Below are 20,571 nucleotides of genomic sequence, written 5' to 3' on the forward strand. Positions count from 1 at the left end.
TCTCTAGTCACTCAAGAAACTCATCTCTAGTCACACACACACAATGAAAGTCATACCTGCAGCAAACAAAGAAAGCGTAGCATTGATGCAGCGCCTCGCTCGCAGCAGAGAGAGAGAGAGAGAGAGAGAGAGAGAGAGAGAGAGAGAGAGTTTACCTTATAATCAATCGGAAGCGCAACTATGATACAGACCACTGCTCGACAAAAATTACAAAAATTTCTTTCCCAGCCCTAAAAAATAAAGGCGTTGAGAAATAGAACCGGTATTTTGGGTTAGATTTAGTGATTTTACCGGTAATTTACAATAAAACTAATGAATTTCAGCCCTTAAATGTAGTTGCATGGTCAATATTCAGCCGGTTTTTCTAAAATCCAGCCGGTAAAATCACATGTAAATGCCGGTTTTGCTACACTTCCACCTCTTGCCATATATTGTCACACACAATATTCAGCCGGTTTTTCTAAAATCCAACCGGTAAAATCACATGTAAATGCCGGTTTTGCTACACTTCCACCTCGTGCCATATATTGTCACACACAAATGTAAAAATGTCTAATTTCAATGTAAAATCATAAAGATGCTAATTTGAATGTAAAATTAAAAAGATGCTTATGATTCTAGTTATGGTGGTTTGATGTAGTTCAAGCTTACGCTTCTGATGAGGATGCCCATGTAGCCCATGGCGACCCCCATGCTGTTGACCGTTTTGTGATTGATGCCCCCGTGCTATTGGCTTGGATGATATGTGCTTGCTTCTCATGTTAGAGAGAGAGAAATGAAATGAAATGAAATGATATATTAACGTCTTCAGAAGGCTGAAATGACCTATGAGACCAAAAAGGTTACAACAATTGGTGGATCTGATACAATGTCTGTGTAAGAAAAGCTAAAAACAACTAAACAACTAACTGAAACTGAAACAACTATGAGGAAAAGTACGGTACTAGGAGCTCCTAATGGATAACATCTGGGAGGAAAACTCCAGCAACAAAGGTAAGCATCATACACATCACTATCCAAAGATGTCTCTCATCGGTCGATGGCGGATATCCTCAATGTCCTCCATGGTGAGTACTCTGACTGGACGTCTCCCATGCCGTGCTAGTATGGTCCTGATCCTCTGTTGTAGTCTCCGCCGATGTCAAGATGGACCTCTCATCTTGGGGCGCCTGGACCGCCCCAGCTCTATAGCCCGATCAATCAGTGTACCTCTGGTGCGGCTATACTCTGGGGCTATCTGCAATGCCTGCTGGCCTGACTGCTCAATCTCTGGTCGAAAGAAGTCTGTAATCTGCTTCTGTACGTGTCTCTCCCTCTCTAATCCCCTCCCTCTCAAGAGTCCCTCTCTATGTCTACGAAGCTCCAGCAAGTATAATCCGAGGCATCTCTGATCCTGGTATCTCATGACTCTAGAAAGTGGTCCGAAACCCTCTCTAAAAAGGCAATGAAAACGGCCTCGTATCTCATAATATACTGGACAGTGACATATGTAATGTAACTCTGTCTCTGGCTCCATCTGGCATAGCTGACAAATCCTGCCCTCAGCTGGTACTCCTCTGAATCTGCCAGTCTCAATCTCTAGCTGGTGTGAGGATGTGTACATCTGACCAATAGCAGACCATACCCCATGACAAAGATGAGTATCCATGTAGCTCGGTCTAATCACAAACCCATCCTCCGTGAGCTAGAGAAGATGATCTCTATAGAAAGCCATCTTCGTACCAATGTGTGTCGGCTGTATCCATGTCCTCCTAGTGTCCAGCTGAATCAAGTCCTGCCTGATAAGTTTGGTAATCTCTGCCCGTGTGAGAGGGAGGGAGGGTGCATCCAGGGAGTACTGAAATGGAGGTAGCCTGTCCATACTAAAGCCATGCAACTGGAACCAAGCTGTCATCTGTGCATACCAACATGATTCGTCTCCCTGTGATGCCAACTGTCGTGAAGACTTCAGGGCTAAGCGAGCATATCTGTCTCTAGGGAGAGCCCAAGTGCTATGTATAGAGGAGACTGATCGAGTGAGTGCCTCTACTACCAATGGGGGGGCAGCCATCTCTGCACGGATAATATCATGTGGTACGGAGGCCTTAGCCCTAATCATCCAGGAAATCATAGAAACCAAGGACCTCTCCATACGTCTCCATCCATCAGTGCTACCAGCTCGGCTGTGGTGATCCACTGAGGGTCCCCATATCTCCACTCCATACAACATGGCTGAAGTGACCAAAGTGTCAAAGAGCCAGAGCTTTGTTCGAGGTTCCTGAAACTGAACCTGCGAACACATCCTCTCTAGCCTCCCCAATGCTGCATAAGCTCTGGTCAATCTGGTCTCCGTTGCTCTCCTCAAGGAAAATAGAGGGCCACTAAAAACCACACCAAGGTAAGTATATGCATCTGTATACTCCACTGTCTCCTGACCATATGTAAAGGTGGGTACTGACCTCCTAACCCACTGTGCTGTGGTGTTAAACACCATCACCTTGGTTTTACCAAGGTTAACAGACAATCCACTGTCCTGTGCAAACGTGTGCAATGCATCCAAATGACGGTGCATCCTCTCTGGAGAATCTGAGATCAGCACAATATCATCAGCATACAATAACAGCGGAATCCATGTCCCTGCTAGCTGTGCTCCTCTGTCACCCTCCTGCTCTACATAGTCCGAAACCTCATCCACATACATCCCAAATAAGGTGGGAGAAAGGGGGCAGCCCTGTTTCACCCCAATAGTGGAGTGAACCATCTCAGATATACCTTAAGTAGTACGTACCTGCCCCACAACTGTCCTGTATAAAGCCATGATTCCCCAAATCAGCTCTGTGGCTCTCCCATCTCCTGTAGTCTGCGCATCAGTCTGGCTCTCGATACTGTGTCAAAAGCTTTGCGAAAATCCACAAAGCAACAATAAATCCTCCTGCCATATAATCTGCCCTCCTCAATAATAGCTCTGAGTGTCAAGATATGATCAAGAGTGGAGAAACCTCTCTTGAACCCTGCCTGCCCTGATCCATGTATGCCCTCTCTCTCTGCCCATCTACTCAACTCCTCCTCAAGAATAGATGCATATAATCTAGCCAATGTGTGACCAATAATGATGGTACGATAATTCCCAGGAAGCATGGGATCCCCTGACTTGAAGATAGGCACAATCGTGGACATATTCCAAGTCTCAGGAAAACCCTCACACATGGCTCGGTTAAACATCATAGCAATAAGCTCTGCAAGCATATCTCTGGCATGAATAAAGTGCTCTACTACCAAACCATCATGATCATATGCTGTCCTAGTCCTCATCCTGTCAATAGCTTTCCTTATCATCTCAGCAATAAAGAAAGCACATGTCTCTGGGCATGGCTCCGACGGGTCTGGCAGGGGCAGCTGTCCTGGTGCTGTGTACAGGGATGCTGCATACTCACCCCAAATCTCTGTGCAGGTAATGGCTGGTGATGGTGGATGCTCATGGAATAGTCTCCATGCCTCGCCTGAGTCCTGACTCATAAATAACTGATACAAATCCCTCTCTAACTGAGCAAGATAAGCCCTCTTCTTCCATCGCACTAGGTGCCGGAAGGTAATCCGTGACTGTCTGTGAGTGGTAACACCCATGAGCACCTCTCTCTGTAATCTGATCCTCATCTCTCTGCACTCCTCATCATACCAACTGTTCTGGGGCATGTTCCCAGATCGTCTCCGTGTAGGCTGACTATGGGGATATGCCTCTGATGCTGCAGCATGAAGCGTATCTATCAATATCTGAGTGAGCTCATCTAATGGCCGTCCCGGCTCCTCGGCACATAAGCGTCTGTATATCCCATCCGTGTACACGGTGTCAGTCTCCCTCGTAAAGGCATAATGAGTGTGTGTGGAGACCTGTCCCAATGGAGCGGTGCTGAATTGAAATGTGAAAGTGAAGGACAAGATACCATGATCCACTGCTATTCCAACCGGCCTAGTGCCTACCATAAAATCCTGAAAAGAGGGAATGAGATTGGGCTGAGCCATAGCATAGTCCACTGTACTAGCACCATGCCGATTTGGAAAGCTAGTGAAACCGCCCGATGTCGGGAATCTCTGTAGGCCATTCAGGATGGCCAATCCATGTGCAGTCCCCATGTCTATCAAATACCGCCCATACACTGTATGTTCCTCATCCTGTGAGAGTCTAGATAGGCCCATATCCTTGACATCAAGCTCCCTCAACATCTCCTCTGAGGTATCATAAAATACTGTCTAGTTATGGGCGGTCTCGGCATTGAAGTTCCCCAAGAGAATGATATCACCATCCCTGGAGAACTCCCAAATGTCATCATCCAAAATAGAAAAGGGAGACTACCCGCTAGGTGATGCATACACTGATGTACTAGGAGCAAAATAGCATATAGCAATGTAGAGATATCTGCCCGTCTCTGCCCTCAGTCTAACCCACATGTACCTAGCCTGCTCATCTCTGCGGACTATATGTATCAATGGCTGTAGCTCCTCTCTAAACAATACTGTCACTCCTCCTGAGCCCCGTCCTCTATGCTCTGAACGAGTCTCCTGTCTACAAGCTGTCTGCCATCGGTATCCACTAACATGTGGCGTGGACTGTCCAGGAGCCTGATGCGTCTCACAGTAGAAGATGATGCCCCTCCCAGTGAAACTATCCTCAAAAGCCCCTACATCAAGGCGTAGAGATCCATTACCATTCCAAGTAGCAACTTTGAGTGTAGTCCCATAGGTCTCGCGCCGTCATGAAGAGCGCCTCTCCATAATCACCACTCTACCATCTCTATAGAAGGCCACCTTCCCTTTCTCTCGGGCTGCCCTTATCTCGGGCATAACTTCTTTCATGTGGGCAAGTTGCGAGAGTGTGAGGTCATCTCCAAGAAATATTCCCGTCTTCTTGAGTGTAGGACGTCTCTTCAAGAAGTCCATCTTCGCTTCCATGGACGAGAAACGAATGATAAGTGCTCTCTCCTTAGAAGATTCGCCACTACCTTCTCTCTTCTTTCCCACTCTCCATGAGTGAAGGACAAGATAGCATGATCCACTACTATTCCAACCGGCCTAGTGCCTACCATAAAATCCTGAAAAGAGGGAATGAGATTGGGCTGAGCCATAACATAGTCCACTGTACTAGACACCATGCCGATGTGGAAAGCTAGTGAAACTGCCCGATGTCGGGAATCTCTGTAGGCCATTCAGGATGGCCAATCCATGTGCAGTCCCCATGTCTATCAAATACCGCCCACACACTGTATGTTCCTCATCCTGTGAGAGTCTAGATAGGCCCATATCCCTGACATCAAGCTCCCTCAACATCTCCTCTGAGGTATCATAAAATACTGTCTGGTTATGGGCGGTCCTGGCATTGAAGTCCCCCAGGAGAATGACATCACCATCCCTGGAGAACTCCCAAATGTCATCATCCAAAATAGAAAAGGGAGACTGCCCGCTAGGTGATGCATACACTAATGTACTAGGAGCAAAATAGCATTTAGCAATGTAGAGATATATGCCCGTCTCTGCCGTCAGTCTAACCCACATGTACCTAGCCTGCTCATCTCTACGGACTATATGTATCAATGGCTGTAGCTCCTCTCTAAACAATACTGCCACTCCTCCTGAGCCCCGTCCTCTATGCTCTGAACGAGTCTCCTGTCTACAAGCTGTCTCCCATCGGTATCCACTAACATGTGGCATGGACTGTCCAGGAGCCTGATGCGTCTCACAGTAGAAGATGATGTCCCTCCCAGTGAAACTATCCTCAAAAGCCCCTACATCAAGGCGTAGAGATTCATTACAATTCCAAGTAGCAACTTTGAGTGTAGTCCCATAGGTCTCGCGCCGTCATGAAGAGCGCCTCTCCATAATCACCACTCTACCATCTCTATAGAAGGCCACTTTCCCTTTCTCTCGGGCATAACTTCTTTCATGTGGGCAAGTTGCAAGAGTGTGAGGTCATCTCCAAGAAATATTCTCGTCTTCTTGAGTGTAGGACGTCTCTTCAAGAAGTCCTTCTTCGCTTCCATGGAGGGGAAACGAATGATAAGTGCTCTCTCCTTAGAAGATTCGCCACTACCCTCTCTCTTCTTTCCCACTCTCCATGCCTTTGTGTGCGTGGCTTCAATGCCCATCATAGAGAAGAGCTCCTTGGTTTCCCCTTCCGCATCATCACGGTCTTTTAGACCGGACACTCGTACATGTAAGGCCCGGGTCTTCCTCCTTTGCTCCTCTTCAAGGGTCATGTTGATGATGGAGAGAGAGAGAGAGAGAGAGAGAGAGAGAGAGAGAAATGAAATGAAATGAAATGCTATATTAACATCTTCGAAAGGCTGAACTCGACCTATGAGACATCATATACATATGTTGATGGAGACCCAAGTGTTTGTAGTGATTGCTTATTTGTAGATAGTGCACATAAGTCTCTTGTAGATACTTACACTTGGGTCTCCACTACATACGCATGGGAAACCCCCCATGTGTCTATAATGGAGTGATAAGTTTAAAAACTCAAGTGTTTATAGTGTATGCCTACCTATAGATAGTGCACATAAGTCTCACTTACTTACACTTGGGCCTTCGCATCACATGCATGGGTCTACACTATGTACGCATGGATCTACACTAACTGCACATAAGTCTCACTTACTTACACTTGGGCCTTCGCATCATCACATGCATGGGTCTACACTATGTACGCATGGATCTACACTAACTGCACATAAGTGTTTAACACATGAATCTCCAAACTTACACATGAGTCTAGTACTTACACATGAGTCTGTGGATCTTTGCATCACACTATGATTGCACTATGTACGCATGGATCTACACTAATTGCACATAAGTGTTTAACACATGAATCTCCAATACCTACACATGAATCTCGAATACCTACACATGAGTCTAGTACTTACACATGAGTCTGCTACGCTTGGTGGATCCTCACCTACATTGGTCTTTGCTATCTACGCATGAGTATTCACAAATGGTACGTGGGAACAACTACTTGTACATAGGTTGGAGATCCATGTGTGTGTTGGGAAATTAAACCATATACGGCTCTTTACTACTTCAATTTGGCCTTATTACCATTATATGTACAATTGTGTCTCTACTATAGTAGTCGTACTAACTATACTTACAATTGGGTCTCTACTATACTTACATTTGTGTCTCTACATTGTGTCTCTACTATAGTAGTTGTACTAACTACCCATATCTATATATCTTCACTATCAACAATTCGATTTCCACTACTAATTAATGGGTCTCCACTAGCCATATATGTATCTATAAACTATAATCTTCTCTGCTAATAATGGGTTTTTTCCCAATTTGCGTTGAAGTGCTTACTCTACTAGAAACACGTGAATGCCACTCCACACCCATGGGACTCCACTACTTTCATTGGATTTCCACTATCTTTACCCTGTAAAAGCGGTGCTTTGACCAATATGGGTGTTAAGCCCTATGCCTAAATTACTGAAAATTAAGCATCACATCGTGTAGGTAGTACAGAGCCATATATATATATTTTGGAGACCCATGTCTATACAACAATGGATGTAGTGAAGCTCCATGGACGTAGTAAAGATCCACACACACAATGAAAGTCATACCTGCAGCAAACGAAGAAAGCGCAGCACCGATGCAGCTCGTTCGCAGCACAGAGAGAGAGAGAGAGAGAGAGAGAGAGAGAGAGAGAGAGAGAGTTTACCTTCTAATCAATCGGAAGCGCAACTATGATACAGACCCGACAAAAATTACAAAAATTTCTTTCCCAGCCCTTAAAAATAAAGGCGTTGAGAAATAGAACCTGGGTTTGTGCAGAAGCTTGAGGAAGAAGCAGGCTCAGCTATGTGTCTAGCCTTCATAGAGCACTCTGCCCAGGATAGAGGCAGTGCTAGCGAGGGCAGTAGGCGTCGACGACAGCAGCAGCAGCAGCCTCCTATACTGGTTTATAACTAGTCAAGATCCATGTGTGGGTAGTGGATACCATTCTATGACTAGTGGACACTATGTGGTAAGAAAAACACATATCTTTCAACACTTCACATTGCATTCTATCCATACTCTGTACACTCCATATCTTGTGAGCATCTATCCATTTCCATATCCTTAACACTCTTGAGATTTCCTCGGAAGTATCACAAGAAACTATTTGATGGTTGTTCGTTTGGGCATTGAAGTCCTACATCGGTCACCTTGCACTATTATCATTATGATAACTCAATTGACGTGTGTGGGAGATATAACGGTGAAGCCAATTCCTTTAATTCCCTCATCTCTAGTTATGGTTGCAAGCCGGCAAAATAAAAGAAGCAAAATCCCTTTCCAACTCTACCCATTTATTATACAAAGAGGCCGTACATTTGACAATGTGTGAAAAGAGCAGCGTACAGATAACACAAATACAAAGCAGAGCTGATTGCAGCAGGCAGAGAAAGAGAGGGGTAGTGTAGGTCAAAGAAGGAGCTCGCTTGGGTGTATGTGGGCTAGCGTGTGGCAGCTAGGTGCATCCGAGCATCTGTGGACAAAGTATGGCTAGCTTGAACGCTCACTCATGAGAGCTCGGAGCTTGTGCACCATAAGCTCAATCTCCCCATGGACGGAGTCTCTGTATCCACCAGCAGGTAGGTCAGGGGATACGGACGAAGAATTGGGTCCATGAATTCAGGGCGGCAAGCACAGACTTAGCTCATGCTCTACCGCTACAAATGTTTCGTGGAAGGTATATGGCAAAGCAACCCCTAGTCTATCTCTACTCAAGTCAAAACTGAGGCTGAACCAACAAATAGGGCGGCTCAGGTATTTTTCAATATGATTGCGTTGCAAGGCAGTAAGAGTGCAAGGTGCATTAGTCAAACGTGGAACAGATGTTGCAGCCACAATTATAAAAGGTGTAACCAAGTGAATGCATAACTGGATAAGCCTACATCGTACAGATTGGGAGAGAGAGAAAGAGAGAGAGAGAGCACCATACCAAAGATCCTTACAAAGTTGATCAACCTACTTATAATGGATTGTTGAGCTTCTTGAGCTTTCCGTGTTGATCTCTGCTTCTTCTTAACCCTGACACCATCCCTCATGCGTTACACAACCAACTCCTAAAAGCATGCACTTGCACACCTAGCAAGAGTACACTGTGCATTGAGGAAGAGTATAGCCTAACACCTTAGAAGCAAAGGAGAGAGAAGGAAAGTAGAAAAAGAGTATACCTTGACATTATCCTTTAACTTTATAGCTTTACATCTATTTTCAAAGTATGCACATGCCCCATCCTCATAGCTTTTGGACACCTCTTTCTCAAACCGAGTGTAAATTCTACACACCACAAGATACCTAGCACAACATAGCACACCCTTACAACATTACATCTTCTATGCCTTAAAGCATACCCATACACACCCAGCAAGAATACACCTTGACACCAGCCTTTCTCCTCTAAGCCACCTATTTGTTAAAGTATGCACTTGCACACCTAGCAAGCGTACACCGTGCATTTAGGAGAAGTAAGAACCCTAACATCACAAAACTAAAGTAGAGAAGGAATACTCATGAAAGAACTTGGTGTAGCTTAAACTTGGTGTAGCTTAATCAAGGTGTAAAGATAAAGGTAAAGTTGTATGAAATTTTCTAGTAAAGCTAGAGGTGTATGATCTTATATTTTCTAAATGACCTTATATTTAGTCTTATTCTTCTTGCTCGATTGTCTATGTGAAGAGCTTTCAAGATAGTTGCCCCATCATTGGTGACTGTTACACTTTGACCCCGCACTGTAGACCGCAAAATCTTGTCCATTTCTTTTGGCCCAAGGGTGGTTTTTAGCAAATTTGCAATGCGCATGGCACCAAAACAAGATGCCATCTATACATGCTCTCCTTTCTCCTTGTGGATTCATCTCATACAAGCTTTCAAAAGGGATGGTGTGTGAGAAAGCTTGTGTAAAGGTACATGCATGTAAGGGTTATTGCTTCATGGTGAATAGAATGCAAGTTTGTTTGTATTTGAGTTGTGAAACTAAGAGCTACTACACCTTACATTGCACCAAACTAGATATTTAAAGAGAATGTGAGCCTCTTTGTACTTAAGGACCAAAATGAGAGCTACATCAACCTTAACATAATCCCTAAAAACATTGTAGCCTTTACACTAGCTTCTCACTTTAACAAGGGACAGTGTAAGTTGTAATTTTGTAAAGCTTTACCTTGTAAAGGGTGTGTACGGGTCTGAAAGTACCCTTGCATTGCTATCTATATCCTCACTCAGATTAAAACAAAACCTTGCATCCAAGCACTTAGTTAGCTCTCCACCCAAGGCATGTATTGAATAACCTTTCAATTTGTCCTACAAACCCTAAACCCTAAACCCTTACATTGCACTAAATCGTAAACTCTAAACCCTAAATCCTTAAAAACCCTTACATTTCCATCTATACCCTCAAATAGATTTAAACATAACCTTGCATCCACCAAGCACTACATTATTTAAACATAACCTTATAACTAGTTTTAGAGAACCCTTAAAACCCCTTATATTTCAGTCTATACCCCCACATAGATTAAAACATAACCTTGCATTCAAGCACTACGTTAGCTCTCACACAAGGCATGTAATGAGAATAACCTTTCAATTAGTCTTAGAGACTTACACACCCTTACATGCCCACTTATACCCCATGTTAGCTGTCACCCAAGGCATGTACTATATAACCTTGCTACTGCTAGATTGTTTATGTGAAGATCTTTTAAGATAGTTTACCCATCATTGGTGACTCTTACACTCCACCCTCCTGTAGACTGCAAAATCTTGTCCATTCCTTTCAAGGGTGGTTTTCACCAAATCTGCAATGGCCATGGCACCAAAAAAAGATGACATCCGTGCACGCTGTTTTTTCTCCATTGTGGCTTCATCTTTCAAAAGCTTCAGAAAGTGATGGTGTGTGTGAAGGCTTGTGTAAAGGTGCAGGCATGTAAGGGTTCGTTCATGGAGCAAAATGCAAGTTTGTTTGTATCCAAGTGTTGCACTAGCTCTCACCCACGGCATGTATTAAATAACCTTTTAATTAGTCTTGGAGTACCCTTACATACCTTTAGTTTATGTGAAGAGCTCACTGGATAGTTGCCCCATCATTGGGACTGTTACACTTTGACCTCGCCCTATAGACTGCAAAATCTTGTCCAGTCCTTTCAACCCAAGGCTGGTTTTCACCAAATCTACAAAGGCCATGGCACTAATAAAAGATACCATCCAAGAATCGTAAGGGATTCTCATAGCTATACACCTTCACTCTTAGTGTTAGAGAGGGGCAAGGATTGTCTTGGGGTGTACTCTTGCTAGGTGTTTAATTGTATGCTTTGAGACATAGACATTTTAGGGTATACTGTGGGGGAGGTTATGTTATTGTTAGGGAATATGTAAGACTGATGTAGAGAAGGACTTGGTTTGCCACTCAAGTACAAACTGACTCGTATTCTCCTAAGATGCTATCATAGTCTCCCAATATTCTTGGATTTGTGAAAAATCATCATTGCTAAAGTTGTACGAGATTCCTTGTAAAGGTAAAGGTGTATGAGGTTTCTTGTATACCCTAAAATGTCAATGGTGGCCACTTGATCTCTGTGTGGCATATCCGTTAACAGTGGCGGTTTTATCTTCATTTAGCATGTCCATTGTCTGCTACAGGGCCATGTACTATCTGTATGTTTCAATACGCAACGTGTGTCTTCATGAATATGCTAGTTATTTGCTTGTCACCATCAGAACCCTAAAGCATTTGAAGCACTTCTTGTATGAGCAGGAGTTTGTGGTAAAAATAGACCACTGATGAAGAGCTTGATTAATAGCTTAAGCTGTAAATAAGAGATTATAAACCTTTATCGCAGTGCTTGTTGGCTTTATCGTCACCTTCGGCTTCTGCAAAAGCAATTCTTTGCTATGTTAATGTAATAAAAAGCGTCAACTGATCAGCAAAGAAAACAATTTGGCTTGCATCAGCTTCGTTAGTAAACACTTATAGGAGATGAAGAGCTTGATTATAGCTTAAACTGTAGATAAGAGATTATAAACCTTTATCGCAGTGCTTGTCGGCTTTATCGTCACCTTCGCCTTCTGTAAAAGTAATTCTTTGCTATGTTAACGTAATGAAAAGCTTCAGCTGATCATATCTTCCAAGGAAGATACAGTGCTCTTAGCGCATGAAGTCAAAACATTAACTTTTCCAAAGCTATAAAGAGACATCACGTGTGGAACCTTCTAATGATTTGGTTTCTTTGGTAAGGAGTCTTTATGCACTTTCACGATAGAACATCGTGCATGTGCAAAAGGCCTTGACATCACAAATCCAAGAATACTGGGAGACTATGATAGCATCTTAGGAGAAGACGAGTCAGTTTGTACTTGAGTGGCAAACCAAGTCCTTCTCTACATCAGCCTTACATATTTCCTAACAATAACATAACCTTTACATTAGCATTATAAATCTACACCCAGCATTCTATTACACTAGTAGGCATCTAAAAAGAGATCCAAGTTCTGTATCGGGTCATAGATACCTTCCAGCTCTCAGCCATACATCATACTTAGTCCCAGCAAGCCTACCTCTACACCTAGCATTTAGTTGGACTTCAAATATCAAGGCCCTTACTATATCGTATTTCAATCCCTTACAAGATCTTACCTTTATAATACCTTTACACATTGAAGCTTTACAATTTTAAAAGTGAGGCTGCACAATGATATATATATATATATATATGGGTTATTACTTCATGGTATGGAGAGTGCAAGCTTACATTAGACTTGTAGCCCTAGCAAGCAGCCTTTACACAAACATAATCTCCAGGACCATAACCTTTAAGCTTTACAGCGTTACATCTAACTTTTTATTGGACTAGGCATTTAATAGGAAATCTTGGTTCTACATCAGGCCCTTACACTTCTCAACTGTTTGTCATATTCAATCCTAGCAAGCCACCTTTACACCTACCATGGTGCTAGACTTCTTGAGATGTCAAAGCCATCAACGTGTCAAATTGCAATCCCTTACAAAACTTACGATCGTAAACCTTTACACAGTGAAGCTTCACAATATTACAACCGCCTTGTTGGGGCTCTTAGGAGAATACGAGTCAGTTTGTAGAATGTTAGATGATGATGAGGTGGTGGTTCTAGTAAATAAACATCTAGGGCCTTGTGTGAAAAGTTGAATTTTACATCTGTAAACATCACCACATGGTCTTCATTATAAAGGCTCACATTCTCTTTAAATGTCTAGTTTGGTGCGATGTAAGGTTTGGTAGTTTCTAGTTTCACAACTCAAATACAAACAAACTTGCATTCTCTTCATCACCATGAAGCACCAACCCTTACATATATATACCTTTACACAAGCTTTCACACACACCATCACTTCCAAAAGCTGTTGAAAGAGATAGAAAATCTAGCAGCAAGGGTAAGACTAATTAAAAGGTTATTTAGTACACGCCTTGAGTTAGAGATAGTGTAGTGCTTGGATACGAGGTTAAATGTTTTAATCTATCTGAGAATATAGATAGAAATGTAAGGGTATGTAAGGTTTTGTAAGGCTCTAAGACTAATTGAAAGGTTATTCAATCAGTACATGCCTTGCGTGAGAGCTAACGTAGTGCTTTGATGCAAGGTTATGTTTTAATCTATGTGAGGGTATAGATGGAAATGCGAGGGTTTATAAGGGCACATTAAGAATATTTGAAAGATTATTCAGTACATGCCTTGGGTGAGAGCTAATGTAGTGCTTGGATGTGAGGTTATGTTTTAATCTATGTGAGGGTATAGATGGAAATTGAAGGGTTTGTTAGGATACTCTAAGACTCCAAATGGTTATTCAATACATGCCTTGGGTGAGAGCTAACGCAGTGCTTGGATGCAAGGTTATTTTTTAATTTGTGTAAAGCTTTAAGGGTGCATACACTAGCAGGAGTGCACCCTGACACCACCATTGCACTCTTACAGATTTACATATTCTATCCCTTAAAGCATATAAAAAGTGCAAACTATAAAGATGCACTAGCAGGAGTGCACCCTGACACCAACATTACACTCTTACAGATTTACGTATTCTATCTCTTAAAGCATATAAAAAGTGCAAACTATAAAGATGCAATGATTGTGTCAAGGCATACTCTTTCTAGTTGTATGCTTTTAGGTGCAAAAGGAAAAGTAACGTTGTAAGATTATAAAGGTTGAAAAAATCTCCTTCACCTTTACCATTACAAGAAAACTAGTACAACTTACAAACAAGAAGAAGAATTGTGTAAAGGAGAGAGGAAGGGACAATAATTCTAAGGGTTTATAAGGATACTCTAAGAATAATTCAAAGTTATTCAATACATGCCTTGGGTGAGAGCTAACGTAGTGCTTTGATGCGAGGTTATGTTTTAATCTATGTGAGGGTATAGATGGAAATGTAAGGGTTTGTAAGGATACTGTAAGACTACTCAAAAGGTTATTCAATACATGCCTTGGGTGACAGCTAATGCGGTGCTTAGATGCAAGGTTATGTTTTAATATGTGTGAGGGTATAGATGGCAATGTAAAGGTGCTTTGATACCCTTACACACCCTTTACAAGTTAAAGCTTTATAGAATTACAACTTACAGTGCGTCTTATTAGGTTGAGAAGCTAGTGTGTAAAGTAAAGGCCACGATGTTGTTAAGGATTATGTACAGTTTATGTAGCTCTTGTTTTGGTCCTTCAAGTATAAAGAGGCACCTAGTTTCACAAATCAAATACAAACAAACTTGGATTCTCTTCACCATGTTGTAAATTTGCTAACAACCACCCTTGGGCCAAAAGAAATGGACAAGATTTTGCAGTCCACAGTGCGGGGTCAAAGTGTAACAATCATGATGGGGCAACTATCTTGAAAGCTCTTCACATAGACAATCCAGCAAGAAGGCTAAGACTAAATATAAGATCATTTAGAAAATATAAGATCATACACCTTTAGCTTTACTAGAAAATCTCATACAACTTTACCTTTATCTTTATACCTTGATAAAGTTACACCAAGTTCTTTCATGAGTATTCCTTCTAGTATTCCTTCTCTACTTTAGTTCTGTGATGTTAGGGTTTACTTCTCCTAAATGCACGGTGTACACTTTCTAGGTGTACAAGTGCATACTTTAACAAATAGGTGCTTTTAGGAATTGGTTGTATAACGGACAAGGGATGGTGTTAGGGTGTATACTTTAGAGGATAGAAGATGTAAAGCTTTAAGGGTGCATACACTAGCGAGAGTGCACCTTGACACCAACATTGCACCCTTACAAATTTACATATTCTATCCCTTTAAGCATATAAAATGTGCAAACTATAAAGATGCAATGATTGTGTCAAGGCATACTCTTTCCAGTTGTATGCTTTTAGGTGCAAAAGGTAAAGTAAGGTTGTAATACTGTAAAGGTTGAAAAAATCTCATTCACGTTTACCATTACAAGAAAACTCGTGCAACTTTCTTTACAAACAAAGAAGAATTGTGTAAATGAGAGAGGAAGGGAAAATCTTGCACAAGATATAGTGCCCCAATGGTTTTATCTACACCAAGAAGTGGTTTCTATTGTCACCATCACAACCCTAAAGCATTCGAAGCACTTCTTGTATGAGCAAGAGTTTGTGGTAAAAATAGACCACTGATGAAGAGCTTGATTAATAGCTTAAGCTGTAGATAAGAGATTATAAACCTTTATCGCAGTGCTTGTTGGCTTTATCATCACTTTCGGCTTCTGCAAAAGCAATTCTTTGCTATGTTAATGTAATAAAAAGCGTCAGCTGATCAACAAAGAAAACAATTTGGCTTGCATCAACTTCGTTAGTAAACAATTATAGGAGATGAAGAGCTTGATTAATAGCTTAAGCTGTAGATAAGAGATTATAAACCTTTATCGCAGTGCTTGTCGGCTTTATTGTCACCTTCGCCTTCTGTAAAAGTAATTCTTTGCTATGTTAACGTAATGAAAAGCTTCAGCTGATCATATCTTCCAAGGAAGATGCAATGCTCTTAGCGCATGATGTCAAAACATTAACTTTTCCAAAGCTATAAAGAGACATCACGTGTGGAACCTTCTGATGATTTGGTTTCTTTGGTAAGGAGTCTTTATGCACTTTCACGATAGAACATCATGCATGTGCAAAAGGCCTTGACATCACAAATCCAAGAATACTAGGAGACTATGATAGCATCTTAGGAGAGGACGAGTCAGTTTGTACTTGAGTGGCAAACCAAGTCCTCTACATCAGCCTTACATATTTCCTAACAATAACATCTATCTATCTATCTATCTATCTATCTACGATTACCTCATTTTTGAGATGGCTTAGCCCCGCCAAAAACAACGTACCACGGGTGGCTTACCATCACGAATGGTGTGCCTACACCGAGAATGTAGAAGTCCTCGACCTAGCTCTTCAAACAAAATCCTTCGCTCATATCAATCCCGCATGTTAATCTAAAGATAAATCTATTTCCGGAGCCACATCTTGGCCAAGATAAACATAAACGTAGAAACGTGATTGGGAATTTGCAAAGGGGATGCTCCAAGAAGGTGAGGCATGCAGAGAGAGAGAGAAGTTTGATGCAAATTTCAAGAGTAAACCTAAAGATAATGGTACAAAGCATAATGCCCATGTGGTTAAGCCTAACCGTGACTTCATCAGGTGTAACCGCAATTTGATTAACAGAGAAGGAGACATGTGGAACCTGATGCTAACATGTAGGTGAAGATGTGTGTTGATTTTGCTAGCGTGAAGCGAGTAGATGGGCAGAGAGAGCAGGCATATGGGCATCAGGACAGGCAGGTTTCAGGAGGGGCTTTTCTACTCTTGATCACATCTTGACACTCAGAGCTATTATCGAGGAGGGCAGATCACATGGTAGGAGGATTTATTGTACCTTTGTGGACTTCCGCAAAGCTTTTGACACAGTCCCCAGAGCCCGATTGATGCGCAGACTACAGGAGATGGGTGTACCCAAAGAGTTGATTTGGGGGGTCATGGCTCTGTACAGGACAGTTGTGGGGCAGGTCCGCACTACCGAGGGGGTATCTGAGCTTATTCACTCCACTATTGGGGTGAAACAGGGATGTCCACTCTCCCCTACTTTGTTTGGTATGTATGTGGATGAGATTTCAGATTATATTGAGAGGGGAGGCGACAGAGGATCACAGCTAGCAGGGACATGGATTTCATTGTTGATGTATGCAGATGATATTGTGCTGATCTCGGATTCACCAGAGGGCATGCAGCGACACTTGGATGCTTTGCACACATTTGCTAGTGATAGCGGCTTGTCGGTAAACCTTGGCAAGACCAAGGTTATGGTGTTCAACACCACACCACAGTGGGTCAGGCGGTCTATACCGACCTTTGCATATATATATCTAATTGTGCAGCGTCACTTTTAAAATTGTAAAGCTTCAATGTGTAAAGGTATTATAAAAAAAGGTCTAAGATCATAAGATCTTGTAAGGGATTGAAATACGATATAGTAAGGGCTTTGATATTTGAAGTCCAACAAAATACTAGGTGTAGAGGTAGGCTTGCTGGGGCTGAGTACATTACATTCCACTTCCATTTCGGGTCGATAAAATGAAAAAATAAAAGGACAACTATAGTGTGCTCAATATAATGAGCTTACAAATTACATCAAGAAGTTCAAAGCCCGCTCCAGTATGCAGTATAAAAGATAAAACATGAGCAAAGTTCCAAGCTATAAAACAAGAGCAAACTAAAGGTCGAAGCCCACTCCAGTATGCAGTTCAAACCCCGCAGCAATGGCGTTCTCTAACGATGGCATTTTCTCGAAGTGCATTGCGTTATTTTCTCTAACGATGGCCATTTCAGCTAATGAGTGTAAGGAGTTAATGCAGAACGCAGGCAGGCTAGAAACCCATCACACCCGCCGCAGGCTAGAAACCCATCACATGCACGGGCCAGAAACCCATTCACACGGGCAGCCTAAGAGCCAAGTTCCCCTTCGTATAAGAATATTAGGGTGGATTCACAAATGTCCACCGGACAAGTGAACTCGCCCAAGAGTTCACGGGTAGAGCCGCCTTTGTATAAGAATATTAGGGTGGATTCACAAACGTCCACCGGACAAGTGAACTCGCCCAAGAGTTGGGCGCCCCACTTGGGCACAACTTGGGCACATGCATTTCACATGCTAAGGTGGTCATCCTTAATTTTAGGCCAAAAAGTGAGCAATCTGATTGGTGGAGGTGTACTTTTGGCCCACTTTTATGCTTGGCCATGACATGGGCGAAGGAGGGAGGCCGCCCAAGATTTATGTTTTTCTTGGGCATGACTAGGAGAGAGAATCTGCCACATCAGCTTTGGGCACCCGTCCATCTCATCGTGTGTGTCAATGCCCAAAATCTTATTTGGCTAATTTTTATTGGTTCTTTTTCTTGGACAAAGAAGTTGGGCGCCCGTTGTGAATCCAGCCTTAGTATGGCTCTCATATAATATTCTTAAGTATGTGTCACACACTTTTAGGTGGAGAGGTTTTCAAGACTCTTTTCCTGTTTTCCTCGTTGCTTCAAGGAGGAGCTTTGTTTTTGCATTCGTTAGACACTCCGTTAAAGTCCAGGGTCGGAGGGTGCTACATCTGAGGCCTCCATTAATGGGCCATTATTTGAACAGAATGTCAAGTTTAGGTGTCGGATGGGAATTCAAATAAGCGTTAGCTTAATCTGGATCAGAGAGCCGAACAAGGCATAATTGGGGGTCGTATCCCTAAGGAAAATTTTCCTACAAGAAAGAGGGAAGATGACTCCATTAGAGTCTATATAGTCCTCTCATATAGTAGAGACGCCCTTAGTTTAAGAAGCTAGTGTAAAGGTTACGATCTTGTTAAGGATTATGTAGGATTGAAGTAAGAAGCTAGTGTAAAGGTTACGATCTTGTTAAGGATTATGTAGGATTGAAGTAACTCTCATTTTGGTCCTTCAAGTATAAAGAGGCTCACATTCTCTTTAAATGTCTAGTTTGGTGCATTGTAAGGTATGGTAGCTCTTAGTTTCACAACTCCAATACAAACAAACTTGCATTCTCTTCACCATGAAGCAATAACCCTTACAATAATGTACCTTTACACAAGCTTTCACGTACACCATCACTTACAGAAACTACTTAAATACAAAGACACAAAAAATAAAGGAGAGTGCATGGATGGTATCTTTTATTAGTGCCATGGCCTTTGTATATTTGGTGGTGAAAACCAGCCTTGGGCTAGACAAGATTTTGCAGTCTATAGGGCGAGGTCAAAGTGTAACAGTCCCAATGATGGGGGGCATATAGACTAAAGGTATGTAAGGGTACTCCAAGACTAATTAAAAGGTTATTTAATACATGCCTTGGGTGAGAGCTAGTGCAACACTTGGATACAAACAAACTTGCATTTTGCTCCATGAACCAACCCTTACATGCCTGCACCTTTACACAAGCCTTCACACACACCATCACTTCCTAAAGCTTTTGAAAGATAAAGCCACAATGGAGAAAAAATAGCGTGCACGGATGTCATCTTTTTTTGGTGCCGCGGCCATTGCAGATTTGGTGAAAACCACCCTTGGAAAAAAGGAATGGACAAGATTTTGCAGTCTACAGGAGGGTGGAGTGTAAGAGTCACCAATGATGGGGCAACTATCTTAAAAGATCTTCACATAAACAATCTAGCAGCAAGGTTATATAGTACATGCCTTGGGTGACAGCTAACGTGGGGTATAAGCAGGCATGTAAGGGTGTGTAAGTCTCTAAGACTAATTGAAAGGTTATTCATTACATGCCTTGTGTGTGAGAGCTAACGTAGTGCTTGAATGCAAGGTTATGTTTTAATCTATGTGGGGGTATAGATGGAAATGTAAGGGGTTTTAAAACTAGTTTTAAAAGGTTATTTAGTACACGCCTTGGGTGAGAGCTAATGTAGTGCTTAGTGGATGCAAGGTTATGTTTAAATCTATTTGAGGGTATAGATGGAAATGTAAGGGTTTGTAAGGATTTAGGGTTTAGGGTTTACGATTTAGTGCAATGTAAGGGTTTAGGGTTTAGGGTTTGTAGGACAAATTGAAAGGTTATTTAGTACATGCCTTGGGTGCGAGCTAATTGAGTGCTTGGATGCAAGGTTTTGTTTTAATCTGAGTGAGGTTTTAATCTGAGTGAGGATATAGATAGCAATGCAAGGGTACTTTCAGACCCATACACACCCTTTACAAGGTAAAGCTTTACAAAATTACAACTTACACTGCCCCTGGTTAAAGTGAGAAGCTAGTGTAAAGGCTACAATGTTTTTAGGGATTATGTTAAGGTTGATGTAGCTCTCATTTTGGTCCCTAAGTACAAAGAGGCTCACATTCTCTTTAAATGTCTAGTTTGGTGCAATGTAAGGTGTGGTAGCTCTTAGTTTCACAACTCAAATACAAACAAACTTGCATTCTATTCACCATGAAGCAATAACCCTTACATGCATGTACCTTTACACAAGCTTTCTCACACACCATCCCTTTTGAAAGCTTGTATGAGATGAATCCACAAGGAGAAAGGAGAGCA

General features: G+C 42.1%; 1 protein-coding gene across 5 annotated transcripts in view; it reads right to left on the reverse strand.

Moving 5' to 3' along the window:
- Nucleotides 1–20,571, reverse strand: part of LOC147641275 (uncharacterized) — a 93,123-nt gene that overhangs the window by 38,584 nt on the left and 33,968 nt on the right. The window contains exon 1 of one of the 5 annotated variants that reach the window (XR_015269157.1): nt 156–5,118. The exons of 2 other annotated variants lie outside the window; for them this stretch is intronic. The gene's annotated coding sequence lies outside the window, so the exon portion shown is untranslated. Of the gene's footprint in view, nt 1–155; nt 5,119–7,702; nt 8,963–20,571 lie in introns of those variants that run through there. 2 more of the 5 variants (XM_086820011.1, XM_086820018.1) reach the window with 2 other exon arrangements.

The sequence above is a fragment of the Cibotium barometz genome, chromosome 2, assembly GCF_041138505.1.
Source record: "Cibotium barometz isolate CiBa-2024 chromosome 2, ASM4113850v1, whole genome shotgun sequence".
NCBI classification, from domain to species: Eukaryota; Viridiplantae; Streptophyta; class Polypodiopsida; order Cyatheales; family Cibotiaceae; genus Cibotium; species Cibotium barometz.